The sequence below is a fragment of the Saimiri boliviensis genome, chromosome 6 (assembly GCF_048565385.1).
Source record: "Saimiri boliviensis isolate mSaiBol1 chromosome 6, mSaiBol1.pri, whole genome shotgun sequence".
Classification (NCBI taxonomy): domain Eukaryota; kingdom Metazoa; phylum Chordata; class Mammalia; order Primates; family Cebidae; genus Saimiri; species Saimiri boliviensis.
The window spans coordinates 133,188,912-133,195,264 of record NC_133454.1 but is presented as its reverse complement, the minus strand read 5'-3'; positions in this window follow the sequence as shown (position 1 = coordinate 133,195,264).

Genomic DNA, 6,353 nt, shown 5'->3' with positions numbered 1-6,353 from the left:
CCAGTGGGGAGCCAGGGACCCCCAGCAGTGGGATGGGTGCCCTGCCTGCCAAACCCCCACCTTGGGATGGGGACCGGCACCTGGGGCTACATCTGTTCCAAAAGCGGCCTCTGTGGGCCCCGTGATGCCCGGCCTTGGAAGGGGAGGAGGGGCTGCCCACTCCCGACCACCCCAGCAACAGAGCCTGTCTTTGCCAGGATGGTCTGGGCTTCATATGCCCGCTCCAGGCTGCTCAGCTCCCGAGGGCACCAGACCTACACTTGCTTCCTCAGCCCCCTCCCCGCCCACCTCCCTCTGCCTCCTAGACAGCTGAGGAGGCCCCAGGAAGCCAGACCCCCAGACTCCAGCCCCCAGATCCCAGCGCCAGGCCCCAAGCAGGCTTGCACCCCAGAAGCCCTGGCCCCAGCTGCCTGCTCAGACCTCCGGGCTTGCAGAAATTCTTCCCATTTCTTCCAAGGGGCTTCATGCCACCTCCTGAGACCCCCTCGAGAGCAGATGGGACCGCCGACCCCACCAGCCTGGCGATGGGCACAGGTCACCCGGTGTCAGGTGGGCTGGCTCTCTGTGTCCGCTCTGGCCGCCCACCCCAGGGGTGAGCCCTCCCCTTCCTCCCTGAGGGCGTCAGTTTGGGGCCAGCGCTGTTCCGAGTGCTGCCCCGGCAGCCCCGGCAGCCCCGTGAGGCAGTCATGGATAAGCCTGCGGTGTAGAGGGCCAGGTCACCTGCTCGAGGCGCCAGTTTGGGGCAGGGGCTGGGGTAAAATGCCATCTCTCATAGTTCCACTCAGCCTGCCCTGGCCTCCCCGCCCACCTCCCCGCCAGGTCCACAGAAAGAGGGTGATCTGCTGAGGCTGGCCCCATGGGGCCAGGGTGGCCAAGGGTCTGTCCCTGGATGTGGGACGGTGCACGCTGGGCAAGGAGGGAGGGCGGGGCTTGGAACCCCAGACCTCAGGGTGGGTGGCCTGAGCTGCCAGGGGGACTGCCAGTGGCCACAAGCAAATGTCCCCACCAACAAGGCCTGTCTGTCTGGGGACAAGCATCTCTTTGTGGCTGTCATTCCCCTCCCCTCCTCCCCCCAGCTGGCCCTGCCCACCCACGCCCAGTCAGGCCCAGCAGGACCCAAGAAGGGCTTTCCACGCCACTTAGGAAGGGCTGTTTCTTTTTTTTAAAAAATGTCCCAAAATGATTGATTTACCGAGAGGTTGGCACAGCAGCACGCGTGGTAAGATGCCCCTCACACCTGCGAGGGTGCCGCAGGCCCAGCCAGGTGCATCTGTTACCTGGGGAGGGGGTGAGGGTGGTCCTGAGAAAATGGCCCTGTGTGCAGAGAACACAGAAGGATCCCTGCCAACCCCACAAAGCGGAACGAGCCCCAGCAGCACTGAACGTCATGAGAGAAGCAAATGGCCGAGGTCACAGGAGATGTGAAGACGTGTGAGGAAGGGGAAGAACTTTCTGTACAAAACTTCAAAAAGGAGTGGATGCCGGGCGCAGTGGCTCACACCTGTCATCCCAGCACGTTGGGAGGCTGAGGCGGGTGGATCACCTGAGGTCAGGAGTTGGAGACCAGCCTGGCCAACATGGTGAAATCCCATCTCTACTAAAAATAAAAAACATTAGCAGGGTGTGGGGGTGAGCACCTGTAAACCCAGACACTCCGGAGGCTGAGGCAGGAGACTGGCTTGAACCCAGGGGACAGAGGTTGCGGTGAGCCAAGATGATGCCACTTCACTCCAGCCTGGGCAAAAGAGCAAAATTCCGTCTCAAAAAAATTAAAAATAAGGGCCGGGCGCGGTGGCTCACGCCTGCAATCCCAGCACTTTGGGAGGCCGAGGCGCGTGGATCACGAGGTCAAGAGATCAAGACCATTCTGGTCAACATGGTGAAACCCCGTCTCTACTAAAAATACAAAAAATTAGCTGGGCATGGTGGCGCGTGCCTGTAATCCCAGCTACTCAGGAGGCTGAGGCAGGAGAATTGCCTGAACCCAGGAGGCGGAGGTTGCGGTGAGCCGAGATCGCGCCATTGCACTCCAGCCTGGGTAACAAGAGCAAAACTCCATCTCAAAAAAAATAAAAATAAGCCGGGCGCGGTGGCTCAAGCCTGTAATCCCAGCACTTTGGGAGGCCGAGGCAGGTGGATCACGAGGTCAAGAGATCGAGACCATCCCGGTCAACACAGTGAAACCCCGTCTCTACTAAAAATACAAAAAATTAGCTGGGCATGGTGGCACGTGCCTGTAATCCCAGCTACTCAGGAGGCTGAGGCAGGAGAATTGCCTGAACCCAGGAGGCGGAGGTTGCGATGAGCCGAGATCGCGCCATTGCACTCCAGCCTGGGTAACAAGAGCAAAACTCTGTCTCAAAAAAAAAAAAAATAAAAAAAAAATAAAATAAAATAAAAAATAAAAAATAAAAATAAAAAATAAAAATAAAAATAAAAGGAGTTGATGAGTTTGATTTTGGCAAAATTAAAGACTTGCAGCCAGGCACAGTAGCTCACACCTATAATTCCAGCAGTTTGGGAAGCCAAGGGAAAGGATCACTTGAGCCCAGGGGCATAAGAGCAGCCTAGGCAAATGGTGAGATCCTGTCTCTACAAAAAAAAAAATTATTAAATTAGCCAGGCCAGGCACAGTGGCTCACACCTGTAATCCCAGCACTTTGGGAGGCTGAGGCAGGTGGATCACAAGGTCAGGAGTTCAAGACCAGTCTGACCAACGTAGTGAAACCCTGTCTCTACTAAAAATACAAAAATTAGCCAGGTTCGGTGGCCCTCACCCATAATCCCAGCTACTCAGGAGGCTGAGGCAGGAGAATTGCCTGAACCCAGGAGGCAGAGGTTGCGGTGAGCTGAGATCACGCCACTGCACTCCAGCCTGGGTGACAGAGAGAGACTCCATCTCAAACAAACAAACAAAAAATTTAGCCAAGCCTGGTGGTGAGTGCCTGTGATCCCACCTACTTGGGAGGCTGAGGGGGGAGGATCCCTCAAGCCTTGGAGGTGGAGGCTGCAGTGAACCAGGATCACACCACTGTGATTTTTTTTATTGTTGTTGAGACAGAGTTTCGCTCGTCACCCAGGCAAAAATGCAATGGTGTGACCTCAGCTCACTGCAACCTCCGTCTCCCAGGACCAAGGGATTCTTGGGCTGGAATTACAGGTGCCCACCACGATAACCGCCTAACTTTTATATTTTTAGTAGACACAGGGTCTCACCATGTTAATCAGGCTGGTCTCAAACTCCTTTTTTTTTTTTTTTTTTTTTTGAGACGGAGTTTCACTTGTTACCCAGGCTGGAGTGCAATGGCGCGATCTCGGCTCACCGCAACCTCCGCCTCCTGGGTTCAGGCAATTCTCCTGCCTCAGCCTCCTGAGTAGCTGGGATTACAGGCACGCGCCACCATGCCCAGCTGATTTTTTGTACTTTTAGTAGAGTCGGGGTTTCACCATGTTGACCAGGATGGTCTTGATCTCTTGACCTCGTGATCCACGTGCCTCGGCCTCCCAAAGTGCTGGGATTACAGGTGTGAGCCACTGCACACAGCCTTTTTTTTTTTTTTTTTTTTTTTTTTTTTTTTTTTTTTTTGAGAAGGAAATTCACTCTTTTGCCCAGGCTAGAGTTCAATAGCACCATCTTGACTCACTGTAACCTCCACCTCCCAGGTTCAAGCAATTCTCTAGCCTCAGCCTCCTGAGCAGCTGGGATTACAGGCATGCGCTACCACCCCCGGCTAATTTTGTGTTTTTAGTAGAGACGGGTGTTTCACTATGTTGGTCAGGCTGGTCTTGAACTCCTGACATCAGGTGATCGGCCTACCTCTGCCTCCCAAAGTGCTGGGATTACAGGTGTGAGCCACCGTGCCTGGCAAAAAAAAAAAAAAAAAAAAAAAAAAAAAAATTCTTTTTTTTTTTTTTTAAGACGGGTTTCACCATGTTGGTCAGGCTGGTCTTGAACTCCCGACCTAAGGTGATCCGCCCGTCTTGGCCTCCAAAGTGCTGGGATTAAAGGCGTGAGCGACCGCGGCCAGCCGACATTCTTTACTACAATGCTATGTCTCCGTGAATTGATGTCCTCTGTGCACTGGCAGAAGAACCCATCAGGCAGTTGCTGGTAAACGACTTTGTCCGTGACAGGTGATGATTTGAGGTCTGTAACCGCAAAATCCCATCACCATGCTGGGGGTGAGGAAGCCAGCCTTGCCTGACTGAGGCTTGCAGGTCTGTCACACACGCCCTCTTTAGTTCTGCTGTGTCCCACACCCCAGCAGCAAAGGGAGGGGCTGCTTCAGCCGGCAGAGGGCTCAGGGAGATTCACCGCTCCTTCATGCAAGACTGGAAGAAAAAGGAACAGGTCAGGTTGTTCCCTGAGTCAGCTCCAAGGCTGGCGGCAAAGTCCACAGACCCCTCCCTCTTCCACTGCACACAGGCTGGGCAGGATCCCCCTGCCCTGTAGCTGACTCACGCCTGTCTTCGCTCCTGCAGCATGGAGCCACACTGCCCACTCCTGCTAGCTATTCTCACCCCACACAGATCTCAGAAGGAGAGGGTCTTGCTGGCCATCCAGGTGAAGTAAGGGAGGGCAGGTGAAAAGAAGCTGTCTGGGGCCAGGTGCGGTGGCTCAAGCCTGTAATCCCAGCACTTTGGGAGGCCAAGGTGGGTGGATCACCTGAGGTCAGGAGTTCGAGACCAGCTTGGCCAACATGGCGAAACGCCGTCCCTACTAAAAATACAAAAATCAGCTGGGCATGGTGGCATGCCCCTGCAGTCCCAGCTACTTTGGAGGCTGAGGCAGGAGGATCCCTTGAACCTAGGAGGCAGAGGTTGCAGTGAGCCAAGATTGCGCCATGGCACTCCAGCCTGGGCAACAAGAGCAAGACTCCATCTCAAAAAAGAAAAAACAGAAAGCAAGTTTATCAGCGAAGTAAAGAAACGAAAGGATGGCTGTCCCGTAGGCAGAGCGGTGACGTGCCTGCTCTGCTGAGCATATTTACGGTTATTTCCTGATTATACGCTAAACAAGGGGTGGATTATTCACAACTTTTCCAGGAAAGGGGTGGGCAGTTCCCAGAACTGAGGGCTCCTTCCCTCTTTATACTATGGAGGGTAACTTTCTGCCATTGCCAAGGCATTTGTAAACGCTCATGGCGCTGGTGGGCATGGCTCTGAGCGAGCTAATGCATTATAATTAGTGCGTCATGACCAGTGAGGGTGACCAGAGGTCACTTTTTTTGTTTTTTTTTTTTTAAGGCGGAGTTTTGCTCTTGTTACCCAGGCTGGAGTGCAATGGCGCGATCTCGGCTCACCGCAACCTCCGCCTCCTGGGTTCAGGCAATTCTCCTGCCTCAGCCTCCTGAGTAGCTGGGATTACAGGCACGCGCCACCACGCCCAGCTAATTTTTTTTGTATTTTTATTAGAGACGGGGTTTCACCATGTTGACCTGGATGGTCTCGATCTCTTGACCTCGTGATCTACCCGCCTCGGCCTCCCAAAATGCTGGGATTACAGGCTTGAGCCACCGCGCCCGGCCCAGAGGTCACTTTTATCGCCATCTTGGTTTTGGTAGGGTTAGAATTCTTGATCATGACTTTTTTTTTATCAGCAAGGGCTTTATGACCTGTATCTTGTACTGACCTTCTGTCTCACCCAATGACTCAGACAAGTTACCCAGCCTCTATTCAAGATGTATTTGCTCTGGTTCAAACGCCTCTAACACCTTGGCCTCCCAAAGCCCTGGAAATACAGGCCTGGGCTGCCGCAGCCTGCGTGCACATGTGCCCTGCTTCCCGCACGGCACGCCCCGGGGCCCACCCCTGTCCAGTGGGCAGTGCTCCACACTGCAGACGGGCTGCAGTTCGCCGGCCCGTTCTCCTGCTGATGGGCATTTGGGTTGCTTCCGGTTCAGACCTTTGGTCAGTAAAGCTGCTATGAAGATCTGTGTGTCAGTCTTTTTGTGGGGACTGTAACTGCCAGTTCACATGGTAGGAACATGCGCACATGCCTCAGTTTATCGGAAAACATAGAACCATTTTCCACGGCTCGCTCTGTTCCACTTCCTTTTTTTTTTTCTTAGACAGTCTCACTCTGTTGCCCAGGCTGGAGTGCAGTGACATGATCTCAGCTCACTGCAAACTCCACCTCCCAGGTTCAAGTGATCCTCCTGCCTCGGCACCCCCCAGTGGCTGGGATTACAGGCACTCGCCACCATGCCTGGCTAATTTTTGTATTTTTAGTAGAGACGGGGTTTTGCCACGTTGGCCAGGCTGGTCTCAAACTCCTGAGCTCAGGTGATTCACCCACCTCAGCCTCCCAAAGTGCTGGGATTACAGTTGGGAGCCACTGTGCCTGGCCTGTG